At 43.7% G+C, this 17153-nt stretch overlaps 1 pseudogene; it reads left to right on the forward strand.

Annotated features, from left to right (window-relative positions):
- The first annotated feature begins 14442 nt into the window (after positions 1-14442).
- LOC123051554 (zinc finger MYM-type protein 1-like) lies at positions 14443-16950 on the forward strand (annotated as a pseudogene).
- Positions 16951-17153: the final 203 nt, after the last annotated feature.

Consider the following 17153-nt stretch of genomic DNA (forward strand, 5'->3'; position numbering starts at 1 on the left):
TATGATATGGCCATCATCATCTTGTGCTTGTGATCTCCATCTCCGAAGCACCGTCATGATCACCATCGTCACCGGCGCGACACCTTGATCACCATCGTAGCATCGTTGTCGTCTCGCCAATCTTATGCTTCCACGACTATCGCTACCGCTTAGTGATAAAGTAAAGCATTACAGCGCAATTGCATTGCATACAATAAAGCGACAACCATATGGCTCCTGCCAGTTGCCGATAACTCGGTTACAAAACATGATCATCTCATACAATAAAATTTAGCATCATGTCTTGACCATATCACATCACAACATGCCCTGCAAAAACAAGTTAGACGTCCTCTACTTTGTTGTTGCAAGTTTTACGTGGCTGCTACGGGCTTAGCAAGAACCGTTCTTACCTACGCATCAAAACCACAACGATAGTTTGTCAAGTTGGTGTTGTTTTAACCTTCGCAAGGACCGGGCGTAGCCACACTTGGTTCAACTAAAGTTGGAGAAACTGACACCCGCCAGCCACCTGTGTGCAAAGCACGTCGGTAGAACCAGTCTCGCGTAAGCGTACGCGTAATGTCGGTCCGGGCCGCTTCATCCAACAATACCGCCGAACCAAAGTATGACATGCTGGTAAGCAGTATGACTTATATCACCCACAACTCACTTGTGTTCTACTCGTGCACAACATCAACGCATAAAACCTAGGCTCGGATGCCACTGTTGGGGAACGTAGTAATTTCAAAAAAATTCCTACGCACACGCAAGATCATGGTGATGCATAGCAACGAGAGGGGAGAGTGTTGTCTACGTACCCTCGTAGACCGGCAACGGAAGCGTTGACACAACGTAGAGGAAGTAGTCATATTTCTTCCCGATCCGACCGATCCAAGTACCGAACGTACGGCACCTCCGAGTTCTGCACACGTTCAACTCGGTGACGTCCCTCGAGCTCCGATCCAGCAAAACGTTTAGGGAGAGTTTTGTTAGCACGACGGCGTGATGACGGTGATGATGTTCTACCGACGCAGGGCTTTGCCTAAGTACCGCTACGATATGACCGAGGTGGAATATGGTGGAAGGGGGCACCGCACACGGCTAAGGAACGATCACGAAGATCAACTTGTGTGTCATGGGGTGCCCCCTTGCCCCCGTATATAAAGGAGGGAGAGGGGGAGGTGCAGCCGGCCCTAGGGGTTCGCCTGGAGGAGTCCTACTCCCATCGGGAGTAGGACTCCCCCCTCTTGCTTTGTTGGAAAAGGAAGGAGGAAGGGAGAAAGAGGAAAGGGGGACGCCGCCCCCCCCCCCTTCCTTGTCCTATTCGGACTAGGGGGAGAGAGGGCGCGCGGCCTGCCCTGGCCGGCCCTCCTCTTCTCCCTTATGGCCCATGTAGGCCCAATAACGCCTGGGGGGGTTCCGGTAACCCCTCGGTACTCCGGTAAAATCCCAATTTCACCCGGAACGTTTCCGATATCCAAATATAGGCTTCCAATATATCAATCTTTATGTCTCGACCATTTCGAGACTCTTCGTCATGTCCGTGATCACATCCGGGACTCCGAACAACCTTCGGCACATCAAAACACAAAAACCCTAATTATGATCGTCACCGAACTTTAAGCGTGCGGACCCTACGGGTTCGAGAACTATGTAGACATGACCGAGACACGTCTCCGGTCAATAACCAATAGCGGAACCTGGATGCTCATATTGGCTCCTACATATTCTACGAAGATCTTTATCGGTCAGACCGCATAACAACATACGTTGTTCCCTTTGTCATCGGTATGTTACTTGCCCGAGATTCGATCATCGGTATCTTAATGCCTAGTTCAATCTCGTTACCGGCAAGTCTCTTTACACGTTTCGTAATACATCATCCCACAACTAACTTATTAGTTGCAATTCTTGCAAGGCTTGAGTGATGTGCATTACCGAGAGGGCCCAGAGATACCTCTCCGACAATCAGAGTGACAAATCCTAATCTTGAAATACGCCAACCCAACAAGTACCTTCGGAGACACCTGTAGAGCACCTTTATAATCACCCAGTTACGTTGTGACGTTTGGTAGCACACAAAGTGTTCCTCCGGTAAATGGGAGTTGCATAATCTCATAGTCATAGGAACATGTATAAGTTATGAAGAAAGCAATAGCAACAAACTAAATGATCAACTACTAAGCTAACGGAATGGGTCAAGTCAATCACATCATTCTCCTAATGATGTGGTCCCGTTAATCAAATGACAACTCATGTCTATGGTTAGGAAGCATAACCATCTTCGATCAATGAGCTAGTCAAGTAGAGGCATACTAGTGACACTCTGTTTGTCTATGTATTCACACATGTATTATGTTTCCGGTTAATACAATTGTAGCATGAATAATAAAAATTTATCATGATATAAGGAAATAAATAATAACTTTATTATTGCCTCTAGGGCATATTTCCTTCACTTTGCTCTACTGGACGAGGTGAAGATACCCCGAACAAGCTCCTCAGAGAATTACTTTCCATAGTAATAAGTGACAGTAAATTTCATCACACTATATAAATTTTTCTTACCAAATTCCACTTACCAAAGGTGCTACACTCCCCGGCAACGGCGCCAGAAAAGAGTCTTGATGACCCACAAGTATAGGGGATCTATCGTTGTCCTTTCGATAAGTAAGAGTGTCGAACCCAAGGAGGAGCAGAAGGAAATGATAAGCGGTTTTCAGCAAGGTATTCTCTGCAAGTACTGAAATAAGTGGTAACAGATAGTTTTGCGATAGGATAAACTGTAATGAGCAACAAGTAAGAAAAGTAAATAAAGTGCAGCAAGGTGTCCCAATCCTTTTGTAGCAAAGGACAAGCCGGAACAAACTCTTATAATAGGAAAAGCGCTCCTGAGGACACATGGGAATATCGTCAAGCTAGTTTTCATCACGTTCATATGATTCGCGTTTGATACTTTGATAACTTGATATGTGGGTGGACCGGTGCTTGGGTGCTGTTCTTACTTGAACAAGCATCCCACTTATGATTAACCTCTATTGCAAGCATCCGCAACTACAACAAAAGTATTAAGGTAAACCTAACCATAGCATGAAACATATGGATCCAAATCAGCCCTTACGAGGCAACGCATAAACTAGGGTTTAAGCTTCTGTCACTCTAGCAACCCATGATCTACATATTACTTCCCAATGTCTTCCTCTAGGCCCAAATAATGGTGAAGTGTTATGTAGTCAACGTTCACATAACACCACTAGAGGCTAGACAACATACATCTTATCAAAATATCAAACGAATACCAAATTCACATGACTACTCATAGCAAGACTTCTCCCTTGTCCTCAGGAACGAATGTAATTACTCACAAAGCATATTCATGTTCATAATCAGAGGGGTAATAATATGCATATAGGATCTGAACATATAATCTTCCACCAATTAAACCAACTAGCATCAACTACAAGGAGTAATCAACACTACTAGCAACCTGCTAGCACCAATCCCGGACTTTGAGACAAGAATTGGATACAAGAGATGAACTAGGGTTTGGAGATGAGATGGTGCTGGTGAAGATGTTGATGGAGATTGCCCTCTCCCGATGAGAGGAGTGTTGGTGATGACGATGGTGATGATTTCCCCCTCCGGGAGGGAAGTATCCCCGGCAGAACAGCTCTACCGGAGCTCTAGATTGGATCCACCAAGGTTCCGCCTCGTGGCGGCGGAGTATCATCCCGAAAAGGTCCTCCTTTTTTTCTCATCGAAAGACCTCATATAGGAGAAGATGGGCATCGGAGAGCCACCAGGGGGCCCACGAGGTAGGGGGCGCGCCCTAGGGGGGGCGCCCCCCACCCTCATGAGCAGGGTGTGGGCCCCCTGGCCTTCATCTTTGGCGTGGATTTTTCTTTATTTCTTATAAGACGTTCCGTGGAGTTTCAGGACTTTTGGAGTTGCGCGGAATAGGTCTCTAATATTTGCTCCTTATCCAGACCAGAATTCCAGCTGCCGGCATTCTCCCTCTTTATGTAAACCTTGTAAAATAAGAGAGAATAGCCATAAGTATTGTGACATAAAGTCAAATAACAGTCCATAATGCAATAAATATCGATATAAAAGCATGATGCAAAATGGACGTATTAGGAGGCGAGGGTGCCCGTAGACGAGGAGTCTGGCCTCCTCCCCCGCTTTCACAGCCATGGTGAGTATCCTCCCCCTGATCTTGGCACCTGTGATTCGTCGTAGCGATTGTCCCTAGTTTTCAAGAGAGCATAGACTTGTTAGATTCACAACATCTACGGCTCTCAGTAGAATGATTTGCGAGGGCGGAGGAATCTGTGGATCGGGGTTTCGTAATGCGGTGTTGTTAATCGGATGAAATTGCCGTAGGAGCTATGTATTTCTCTTGGATCATACCGTGTTGGTGTTGCTGGATCTCCAGCATGTCGGGAAGAAGGGGAGGGGATTGGGGTGTGGGGATTGGAGACACTTACATTACATTCAGTATCACATTGCGCGGCTCAGGTTATATGCTTGCAAGGTTAGATCATAGTCTGACAGTTTGTTTGCACAGTATGCCATCATTTAGCTGCAGTTAATCAACTTATGTACTAGGCGTTCCTGAAACCTTAGGCCATGAGCAATGAGTGACATGATGATGTATCCCTCCTACATCCTAGCTCTCTATGGAGTAGGGCTATTGTTCCACCGTTGCGAGCTAACTTGATGTGTTCTGTTTTGGAGTATGTAATGTTACTCTCTTTTTGGCCAGCTGGGTGCTTTTCTAGTTGAACATAACATCTTTGGCTTGAGTTCTCTTTTCATTATTTGTATAATTGAAAATGGAAATTCTGCCCTCTACCATTTTGGACCCTGGTGATTCACTGGGAAATTTCCATGCCCCTTAGAATCTAACACGTCCTTCTCACATATTAAACTAACAAGCATGGGTTATGAGTTTAGCTATGAAGTTCTTTCTGTTTGTCTGTAAAATTCCTGGTTGTTTATTCCTGTTGGCTAAGTATATGGTATGGCAATTTTTGTAGGTGAACATTCTGAAGACCAAGAAGACCTACTGCAAGAACAAGGAGTGCAAGAAGCACACCCTCCACAAGGTTACCTAGTACAAGAAAGGCAAGGATATCCTTTCTGCTCAGGGGAAGCGTCGTTATGACCGCAAGCAGTCTGGATATGGAGGCCAGACAAAGCCTATTTTCCACAAGAAGGTATGTTACTCATTTCTGTGGCCATATATCTTATTTGATGTACAACTCAACTTACTGTGGAAATGTTGGCCATTCCTCTTCTATTGCTTCTTTGCATCTGGATGTTTATTCTTCTGTTTCTTTCGGGCCACATCTAGACTTATTTGATGTTCCTCCTCCGCGGCGGCCCCACGCCGCACGCCCCCGCCGGCAGTCTGGGCGGCGGTGGACGGGCCGCTGGGGATGCCGTTGGACTTCCTATGACTTGTTGCTAAGATTAACAATTACTCTGTAGACCCTGCTGTGATAATACGTGTTTTATGGTCATAGCTGAGTCCTTAGTTTTTTTGGGATGAAACGATACTGTAATTCTAGTGATGTTTGGAGATTTTGTGATCCCTCTTCGAGTTGCAATCGGGGGCTACTGTTAGAGGTTCATCCTTGGCTATTAGTCACGGTCAATTAGAGGAACTAGTACTAGTACTGCGACGCATCATCATAGGAACCAGTACTTGGGCTCTTGTTGACCTTCAAGCCTTTCCTGGCAGTCCCACAACACTACAAGTATAACATACCAGTACCTGTTTAGGTAGTGCTATAGAGCGATGTGTGTGGTCCTGTGGCATTGGCATGTTGTATGTGAAGACTCAAGAGTCTTCTTTTGTTGTACTTGTAGACGTAGCGGTATTCTTGGCACTGTGACCTAAAGCAATCAGTCGGCCAATTGCAGTCTTGGCATGCTCTATTGCTCTCCTAGTTGTTAACGTATGTGTAGTAGTATGTAGGAATAGAGGTATGCTAAATCTGGCATTTTCAAGTATGTTGTGTTGCTGTGACTGCTCTCAGTTTAATAATTTTAACTCTTCTAGCATTTTCAAGTATGCACAGAGTATTAGTGTATCCTCATATGTGTTGTTTGATTTATATATGGTGCTGAAGGTCTTGCTCACTCTGTGTCTACCTACTACCTGCAGATCGACGGGTCTCTGGCTCAGCAGGGCCAGCAAGGACCTGATGGAGAGGGGTCTCATCAGGATGGTGTCAATATTGTGGGAACTGTTCTAGTGCCTGATCTGTATCCCAATTCAGGCTCAAAATGCGCCCCATTTACTTCACCTCTAGAATATCTCTTTCCTGTCTTTGTCTTTGTGGAATAGTAACATATGAAATGTCATACCTGCTCAAATCTTAGTTGCTACCTGCTAGTAGGAGATAATTTTTCCAATTCTATCTTCTGCGATTAAAACAAATCCACGACAAAGTTGCAGCAAACAGATTTTTACCAGTTCTATCTTCTGTATCAAAACAAATCCACAACAATTTCAAATGACAGTTGCAGCATAGTGATTTTTATCAATACTGTGGAAATTGCTCTGAAGTAGAAGTTGCTTAACTATGCAAGTTGCTTTAAATTTGGGTTTGGGTAGAAGATACACAACGTGTGCAAGTTGCTTTAGTTATCTGGTTGGTGAAACTTAATTTTTCATGATTTCATGGCGCACCCTGACCGATCATTCTGAATTTGTGTTAACATGCCTTAACATTATAATGGCTACCTATGGAGTCATAATTATTTATTATATGCATGGATCACTACATTATGTATTTCCTGGCCGTGCTTTACAATATGGTATATATGATCTTACCCGAGGCTTTTAGGTTTCTTGCACTATTTGCTTGGTGTGAAGTATCCAGTATTTGTTACATTATGCCTTTAAGTAGTAAAATTGAGAATGGCAACCTAAATTCTTCAACTGAACTTCTCTTTCATTGTCTCACCAAATACTGAAGTTTGCTATGAATAACATTGCTACATGTGTTTTTGTCTATGTAGAATTGCATTCATTTCCTCCCCTCCCCTCACTGGGGTATGTGTATTCTTTTGAATAGGATGTCTATTCTATGCAGAAGATCTGATTTGCACAAACATAGTTATCTGCGTGTGCTGCCTGACTTGGTATTTTTTATATCCTGTTGGTTGAATGGATGGTGGTGTTTATTCATGTTTGTGTGTTTCTGTGAGGTTAATCCCTTTGGAAACATTCTTTGAGAATTTTGTAATGCTTCCTTTTGTTGATACACTATTGCGCCAGTCCTATGGTATGTGAGTTCCTTTTGTTGCTGCGAGCATTGATACAATATGGCATGTGCAGGGAGTTCCGCATCCAAGTCTCGACCATCCTCCACAACAAGGAGCTGGGCCGAGGGAGCAAGCTGTGCTGCTGGTTCCTTGAGGCTGGATCGAGTAAGATGGTGTGCCATGGCGTGGGGCGACCTATTTTGTTTTAATCCTGATGATGGTGTTGTAGCATAAAGTGGTTTCTTGTCTAATGCAGATTGTCGTAGTGGTCAGCATATCTATTTCTATGAATACTATGTAAAGACTGTAATAGGCTGATTTTTCCTATCATTTCAAGAAGTTGGTTCTGATCTATTTGAAATATGTGTTTTCTGTGTACTGTGAAAACGTGAGAAGTAGAAAGTTGGCAAGTTGGGCCAGCTTAATGAAAATGTCCAAGTCCCCAAAAGTAACTGTACTGTCAAATGGCTGAGGCCCAAAAAAGAATTGGGCTAGAATTGGGCTGTAAAAAGGCTTTACAAATGGATTGCAAAAAAGAAAGAAATTGAGGTTAAAAGGTTGTATCCTAAGAAAATAAAAGGCTGAATTTTTGGGCTAGGCCCATGTAGCTAATCGAAGCACAGGGGAAAAATTACATTAAATGGGATGAATTAATGGGCTTGGCCCATATAAACACCGAGTTGGACCGGGCTGATTCTTGTGCCACATCAGATTGCCACATCGGATGCCTACGTGGCCTGGGGAGGCTGCTAGTGACCAAAACAAAACAATAGGCATATTTTTGTCGTAAACGTCTACGACCTTCCCACAGAGAAGGTCGTTAATTTCAGTTTACGACCGCCAGCTTTTAACCTTCTGTTTTTTGTCACAAAAAGGTCGCAAATGAAAAACAATGACCTTTCAGTGACCAATAGTCAAGGTCACAAGTTGACATATTTATTGTAGTGTAGGTATTGAGATACCGACGATCGAATCTCGGGCAAGTAACATACCGATAACAAAGGGAACAACGTATGTTGTTATGCGGTTTGACCGATAAATATCTTCGTAGAAAATGTAGGAGCCAATATGAGCATCCAGGTTCCGCTATTGTTTATGGACCGGAGACGTGTCTCGGTCATGTCTACATAGTTCTCGAACCCATAGGGTCCGCACGCTTAACGTTCGGTGACGATCAATATTATGAGTTCATGTGTTTTGATGTACTGAAGGTAGTTCGGAGCCCCGGATGAGATTGGGGACATGACGAGGAGTCTCGAAATGGTCGAGATGTAAAGATCGGTATATTTGACGACTATATTCGGACATCGGAAAGGTTCCGAGTGATTCGGGTATTTTTCGGAGTACCGGAGAGTTACGGGAATTCGTCGGGGAGTATATGAGCCTTATTGGGCTTTAGGGGAAAGAGAGAGGGGAGGTTGCGCGCCCCCCAAGGCTTAGTCCGAATTGGACTAGGGGGAGGGGTTGCGCCCCCTCCTTCCTTCTTTTCTCTTTTCTCTTTTCTCTTTCCTTCTCTCCTACTCCTACTACATGGAAGGGGGGAATCCTACTCCCGGTGGGAGTAGGACTCCCCAGGACGCGCCATAGTAGAGGGCCGGCCCTCCCCCTCCTCCACTCCTTTATATACGAGGGAGGGGGAACCCTAGGACACACAAGTTGATCATTGATCTTTTAGCCGTGTGTGGTGCCCCCCTCCACCATAATCCACCTCGGTCATATCGTAGCGGTGCTTAGGCGAAGCCCTGTTCCGGTAGCATCATCATCACCATCATCACGCCGTCGTGATGACGAAGCTCTCCCTCGACACTCTGCTGGAACGTGTGCTGAACTCGAAGGTGTCGTGCGTTTGGTACTTGGATCGGTCGGATCGTGAAGACGTTCGACTACATCAACCACTTTCTCATAACGCTTCCGCTTATGGTCTACGAGGGTACGTAGACGATACTATCCCCTCTTGTTGCTGCATCACCATGATCTTGCGTGTGCGTAGGAATTTTTTTGAAATTACTGCGTTCCCCAACACGTATACGGGCTAGATTTGGAATTGCCATTCATGGGCCGACAATAACGGGCCGTCGTTAATCGGTCGTTTTTTATGACGCTATGAAAACGGCCCAACGAATTAATGGGCCGCAAACGGGCCGATTGTAACCACGGGCTGAATTTGGCCCACAAGCGGAAAAGGCCAGTAACGGGCCGTAAGTAACTGAATGCTGGAAATGAGCCCAAGAATAAATGGGCCTTGAGAAGGCCGATAGATAACAAGGGTTGGAAATGGCCCAATGGAATAATGGCCCATTAATGGGTATAAAGCGGTAGACTGTTCATTGCGGGCCAGATTCACCATGGGCCGTTAATGGGCCAAGACTTACAAATGGCCTCGTATAGGCCGAAAGACATCATGGGCCATACATGGGCCGAAAGTTACAATGGGATGGAATCATATTGGACGGCCCAGATGAAGCTACTGTGCTTAATTCTGATAGGCCGTAACGGGCCGTGAGTTAGCGGGCCGTAAATGGGCTATATACGAACAGGTCGTTAATAGGCACTCCGTGGGCCGGCCCGTTACCTTTTGACCAAGTCAAATGGGCCGGCCTTTTCACCGGAATAGGCCTCTGTTGGGCCGTGCCATGTGTCGACGTATCATAGGCGCCTCCTGTCCAATTAATGGATGACATCTGTCCCAACGGTGAGCCAACACGTGTTTCCTCCGGCTAATAAGAATTTTACACGTGGAAAATCCTCATTGGTCCGAGCTATTAGCGGATTATCGGATCCAAAACCGGACCCGATAGCTTAACGGCGGCCCGTTACGGTGGATGCCACGTGTCGGTCACCCTTGACAAAAGCACTTTCATGACGCGCCATTTATGGTCATGGAAGTGAACACTTTCGTGATGATAATTTTGATAATGTCATGGAAGACTTCTACAACAGCACAGATATGACTATCTTGATTCTGTCATAAAATCGTCATGGATGTACATGTATGACAGAAAATGTGAACCTACTGTGACAAACACGTATCATCACGGAAGTGTGTTTTTTGTGGTGGAGCTAATCCCATAGGATTCAAGTGGGCATGCCACTCATATCCTTTATTTTTCCTATTCCCACGTTTTGACAACTGTATGAATCAAAGAGGGCATAAAGGATTTCGGCTTGTTTGACCGCATCACCAGAAAAGGAAAAAGTGTTTTTAGGGGGTTTGAATGGATGCTAAAATTTCTATGAAATGTTGTACAAAATAACCCTTTGAATTTTTTTCTTTGATTCATTTCTATGAAATGAACGACCATCATAAAGAAAAATGTGAAGGATTCTAGTCCTTCAGAATTCGTATGAAATTCCATTGAATAGAAGATGTCCTCGCTCTTCACCATATTCTCAATTGTTCTACTCTAGAAACCCCCCCCCCCCCTTTAGTTCTTTGATGCATACTTTTGTATAATATTTCAAAATCCTACCAAGTTTGTTAGATATTTAATTATTCCACAGAATTAATATACACAAGTGTGCTGCGTGATAGTATTGTAGCCCAGTTGAGTATGCCAAAAAAGCATTCAACATAGCATATATATATATATATATATATATATATATATATATATATATATATATATATATATATATATATATATATATATATATATATATATATATTATTGTTAATATTAGTATATCTTTAACAAAAAAGAGTTTTGACAAGTAAAAAAGTTTAATATAAATTGATGATAAAATTTTGACTCGACTTGGCCCACGAAAATATTGATCCAACGCGAGATATGATCGACATAGGAGTGTTGGGATGCAAATTAGCGGACAAAAGAATGCATAACTAATTTCTTGGCCTTCTTATTATATAATAAAGATTAATATACATCTAAACTGCACTGGGACAACACACTTCTCAAGAGTGAAGATTGGAAACGAATGCCTATGACAATGAAGCTACGACGCATAGGCTTAAAAAAACATGCCCCTCCTGTCTGTCCGAGGAGTGAAGCATCTGCTAAAAATTATTTCGGAATGGCCCTGGTCAGATGTCCACCGACGGGATGACAGAGATGACGCCGCCACCATTGTAGCAAATGTTCCCGTTAGGGAGGGTGTTCGTTGATGTGGTTGTGGTGGCTTTTGCAAATTAGTCAATAGAACTAGATGCATTATGTATTTCCTTGCCTATTATATCTATATACTCCCTCCATTCCCTTATACAAGGCCACTATGAAAAATACGTTTTGCATCTATAATTTGAGTTTGTGGACTTGCAAAGCAGCCATTAAACTTTACTTTGGTACCTGTAATTTAAATTTGTGACCTTGTATAAGGGAATGGAGGGAGTACATTGTTCTATTTGTATGTTTTGAACGATCGGAATATTTCAGTGCCACAAAGCATACACAAGCAAAAACCCATTTTCACTTTACCTTACTCCTACCATTACCAGAACCTCGCTCTCATCATTTGATTTTTTGACGAAGCAGAAACAAAAACTTTTCTCCATCTTATTGAGTAAGAAAAATGGTTGCTCAGTTAGTTAATGGGACACTAGGCTGAAGTATTGAAATAGAGTACTTGGTGTGGCCTTGTATGGATAAATGGAGGGAGCAGCGCAAGCGCTGAATGTAGGATGAGCTCATTGAGTTTAATTTTTTTTCTTCTGAAATTCATTGTTTTACATTGCAAAGTTTCTTTTAAACGCACACACACACGCACACACACACACACGCACACACACACACACACACACACACACACACACACACACACACACACACACACACACACCTACTCCATGAATTTGGTAATGGTAGGAGTAGAGACATAATGTATATGTGCATAAATTTTCATGATGAAATATGAGAGCTACACAAAAAAATCAAATATGTGGCTTTTCAGCAGATGCATTGTTCATTGTTCATTCTTCAAGTCCATGAATGTCGTGTGCAGCTGGCAATTGCAATTCAAGGTATTTCTTTGTGAAATTTTACATGCACATATGTATAATTTATTTTCCAAAATGTTTTAAAACTGAAAACACCCTACTCGAGGGAGCACTGCTTATCCACGTAATAAATGTGACAAAACCAACTGGTACGTGAACGTGGACAAAGAAACGTTGTAGCTAGGCCGCCCATGGTTTTCAGCGCAGGTCAGCAACGAATTGAAGCCAACACCTGTATGGCACACCATTTTGTTCAACGTTGACGCATGCATGGGCTCTGTTCACGACGCGAGCTGAGGTAGAGGATCCCCATCGTCCGTGTACGGTGTACCGTTGCGTTGCACAGGCCCTCGTTTCTGGTCGGAGGATGATGCTTTCGCTCGGCGTCGCATCCAGTCCGGTCCAAGCCAATCTGATCCGCGCATCGGCAGCGCATGTGCCGGAGCGATGGCGACGCCCCGAGCGACAGCCCGCCCGCCCGGCACGGAGATACTATCCTTGATGATCCCCGTATGACTGGCCAAAACCCTGTGTGCTCCGTCCGTTTTGCACCACCCCCACGCGACCTACCCTTCAGTCGGTCACGGGTCTGTGAATTGCTGGGAGACGCGTACGTGTGTCCACCTTTCACGCGCGCATGCAGGCGGCCTGATGATGCATGCATGCACCGACACGTGCAACGCCGTTGCATTTCTTCTGGCCAAAAAAGTCTCGTGTGGTTACAGTTGTTCGTCTTCTTGCCTTGGGACTACTTGGCAGTACTACGATCCAGTGGCGGAGCGAGCGCCCAGCGACCCTGGGCAGTTGCCTGGGCTCGCTGGCACTCCAACGGCAACAGTGGTCGTATCATAATACGTAAAACTTCTCGATACAGAGTGAATTTATCCGGACAAAACTGGATTAGGCCTCCTTCACAGCCCAACCCAGTTATTTACTAGAACGTTCCGATCACTCCGGCCCACTAGAAAAAAAAGAATACCATCAATCGCTTCGCTCCAGCTCACGAGGCAACAGGGAATACCATCGATCGCTCCAGAGAGTTCTCGGCTTCTCGCGTACTCGCGTCTCTTCGGTTTCTCCCAAGTGCGGCAGGGGCTTGAAGGCGAGGCGGCGAGGCGGCGATCTGGGGCTGGGCGAGCGGCAGGCCGACGGCGAGCCGGCAGTGGCCACTGTCGTCCCTTCCTTTGTCCCTTCCTCTCCTGAAGGCTGGGGCAGTTCCTTTCCTTCGACTTCCGATAAGATCGCGTACTTAATAACTGATTTGGGTTGAGATATTGATGTACTTAGGGCTTATTTAGGAACTTTTGATTGGGGACGATTATGACCAAAGTCCAAAGAGAAAATCTATTTGTTAGCTGTTCGAAACTACAGAAACTGTAAGTTCATTAGACCAGTGGCGGAGCGAGCGCCCAGCGACCCTGGGCAGTTGCCCGGGCTCGCTGGCACTCCAACGGCAACAGTGGTCGTACCACAATACGTGAAACTTCTCGATACGGACTGTATTTACCCGGGCAAAACTGGATTAGGCCTCCTTCACAGTCCAACCCAGTTATTTACTAGAACGTCCCGATCACTCCAGCCCACTAGAAAAAAAAGAATACCATCGATCGCTTCGCTCCAGCCCACGAGGCAACAGGGAATACCATCGCGCTCCAGAGTCCAGACAGTTCTCGGCTTCTCGCGTACTCGCGTCTCTTCGGTTTCTCCCAAGTGCGGCAGGGGCTTGAAGGCGAGGCGGCGATTTGGGGCTGGGCGAGCGGCAGGCCGACGGCGAGCCGGCAGTGGCCACGGTCGTCCCTTCCTTTGTCCCTTCCTCTCCTGAAGGCTGGGGCAGTTCCTTTCCTTCGACTTCCGATAAGATCGCATACTTAATAACTGATTTGGGTTGAGATATTGATGTACTTAGGGCTTATTTAGGAACTTTTGATTGGGGACGATTATGACCAAAGTCCAAAGAGAAAATCTATTTGTTAGCGGTTGGAAACTACAGAAACGGTAAGTTCATTAGACTGACAAACTAGTATGCAGGTTGCAGACTCTTTCCTCTAGTAATTTTAAGAAATATTTCACCGATTTCACTTTGGCAACATCAAGAAATACTTGATAATCTGATACATGTAGTTCATGCAAGTAGCTTTGTTATTGGACTGTACTATGAACTTGTGATTAACCCATATTCTTATTTGTGTAAAAACTAACTTCAGATTTTTTTTACTCACTAAATTTAAGAGATGGGGAGGTTTTTGGTTAAGAGAGCAAGGATTGAAAATATGAATGATGTGCAACCTGAAGTAGAAGTAGAGCAAAGGACTGAAAATGTGAATGATGCGCAGCCTGAAATAGAAGTAGAGCCACCAGCGCCTAACGTTGCCAATGAATTTAATCCAAATGCGATTGAGCACGATCCGGAAAAAAGAAAACAAATTTGTGAGTATCCTCCTGATATTCAAGACCAAGTGAGGAGAGCATATATATTGAAGGGTCCAATGCAACCAGATTTGAATAAATACCGTCGCACTGAATTTGGAAGTTCGCATTCCTCAAGAGCATTTTCCAAATCTTGGTATAAAAGTATGACTGGATAGAATACAGTGAGTGGAAGAATGCAGCTTATTGTTTTTATTGTTTTCTCATTAAGCAACCCAAAAGGGCTGAGCACTTTGGTTATGAAGTCTTCACCAAAGAAGGATTTACAGATTGGAAGCATGCATCTAAAGGCTTCAAAGATCATATTGGTGGTCATGGTAGTAGGCACAACTCTTGCGTCAAGCATTATGATGATTATAATAATCAAAGACAAAGTGTGGCAAGTAACTTTGCTAGATCAAGCAAGGAATCAGAAGAAATGTATAAGATTCGTTTAACTTGTTCTGTAAGTTGTTCAAGATATCTCATTGCACAAGGCTTGGCATTCCGTGGACATGATGAATCAGCTACTTCTCTAAACAAGGGAAACTTTAGAGAGATGATAGATTTGGAAAAAACTAAGAATGAACAAGTCAGAGATGCTTTTAACCGTGGTGGTAGAAATTGCACAATGACATCTGGTGACATTCAAAAGGAGCTTGCAATGTGTTGTGCACATGAAGTTAGAAAGAAGATCATGGTAGAGCTTGGTGACAAACAATTCTCGGTGCTTATTGATGAATCACGTGATATATCTATGAAAGAGCAAATGGCTGTGATGTTGAGGTTAGTAGTTTCACTTTTATTTTGTTGTTTGTTTGTCATTTATTCTCTATGCAACCAACTGACATTATTGTGTTTTCCTATAGGTTTTTGAATGACAAAGGGAGGGTTGTGGAAAGATTCCTTGCTTTGCATCATGTCAAAGATACGACGTCCGAGTCACTAAAGGATGCTCTTTATGGCATTCTTGACCATTATAAGTTATCAATTTCAAGGATACGGGGTCAAGGATATGATGGGGCTTCAAATATGAGAGGTGAATTTAATGGTTTGCAGAAAAAGATCATAGATGAAAACCCCTATGCTTTCTATGTTCATTGCTATGCTCACCCTCTGCAATTGGTGGTCGTGTCTATTGCTAGTAGTTGCTCATCTATTCATGATTTCTTTGAGTACATCTCCTTGATTGTGACTACAACAACAACATCTTGCAAGAGAAGGGATGCATTGACCGAGGCACAACACCAAGATATTCTGGATAGACTTGAGAGTGGTGAGATATCTACTGGAAGGGGCTTGCACCAATCATCTACTCTTTCTAGACCGGGGGATACTAGATGGGGTTCACATCATACTACCTTACTGCGTTTGGATCAAATGTGGTCCTCCGTGTTAAAGGTGCTTAGTACAGTTGATGAATATGGACGTGGACCATCTCAAGCAGCAGGTTTGATAGAAAAAATGGAGAGCTTTAAATTTGTTTTCATTCTGAAGCTTATGTTGAAGTTATTTGGCATCACAAATGAGCTTTCAAAAGTTTTGCAAAGAAAAGATCTCAATATTGTTCTTGCCATGGAATTAGTTAATGATGTCAAGGCTCGGTTGGCAACGTTCAGAGAGAGTGGTTGGGATAATTTATTTGGTGATGTCCAAGAATTTTGTGGTGCTAATAGTATTCTAGTACCAAATATGGACGAAGTAATACCAGTTCGTGGTCGTTCAAGGAGAGAAGGGAGAACTGTTACTAATCTTCACCATTACCGTGCAGAGATTTTTTATGTTGCTATTGACAAAATTTGTGTGGAGATGGATCACCGCTTTAGTGAAGAAGCAAATTGTGTGCTTGATTGCTTCTCATGTCTTGACCCCAAGGACTCTTTCTCCAAGTTCAATGTTGATAAACTTGCTCGTCTTGCTGAAATTTATCATGAAGACTTCTCTAATGATGATCGTGGAACAATAAGAGAGCAGCTCCTCACTTATATAAGTCAAGTGAAAAGGCATGCTTCTTTTTCTACTTGTGATGATGTTCAAAGTTTGGCCGTGAAGATGGTTGAAACTAAGAAAAATCTGGTATTTTCATTGGTATACAAACTTATTGAGTTGGCTTTGATATTGCCGGTGTCAACTGCATCTGTTGAGAGAGCATTTTAGCAATGAATATTATCAAGAATAAATTGTGTAGCAAGATCAACAACGAATGGTTCAACGACTTGATGATATGTTACACCGAGCAGGAGTTATTCAAGTCAGTTGATGATAAAGATATTATTCGAACATTTACAGCAATGAAGTCTCGGAAAGGACATTTGCCTCGTGATTTTCTTTAGCACACTATTGGTACGTTCCATCTAACCTTTTCTATTGTTACAAGCTCTCTGTTTTGAATAAATAAACAAATCACAACACTGAATTTTTGTGAATAACAAATCCATTTTCTTATCCTATAGTGTCTTCTAGGATATATTGATGGTGTCATGGTGATTTAGACGGCTACACTTTTGTTGGCAAGATGGCTAGTTTGGCTGATTGG

This window comes from Triticum aestivum, chromosome 1A, assembly GCF_018294505.1.
Source record: "Triticum aestivum cultivar Chinese Spring chromosome 1A, IWGSC CS RefSeq v2.1, whole genome shotgun sequence".
Lineage (NCBI taxonomy): Eukaryota > Viridiplantae > Streptophyta > Magnoliopsida > Poales > Poaceae > Triticum > Triticum aestivum.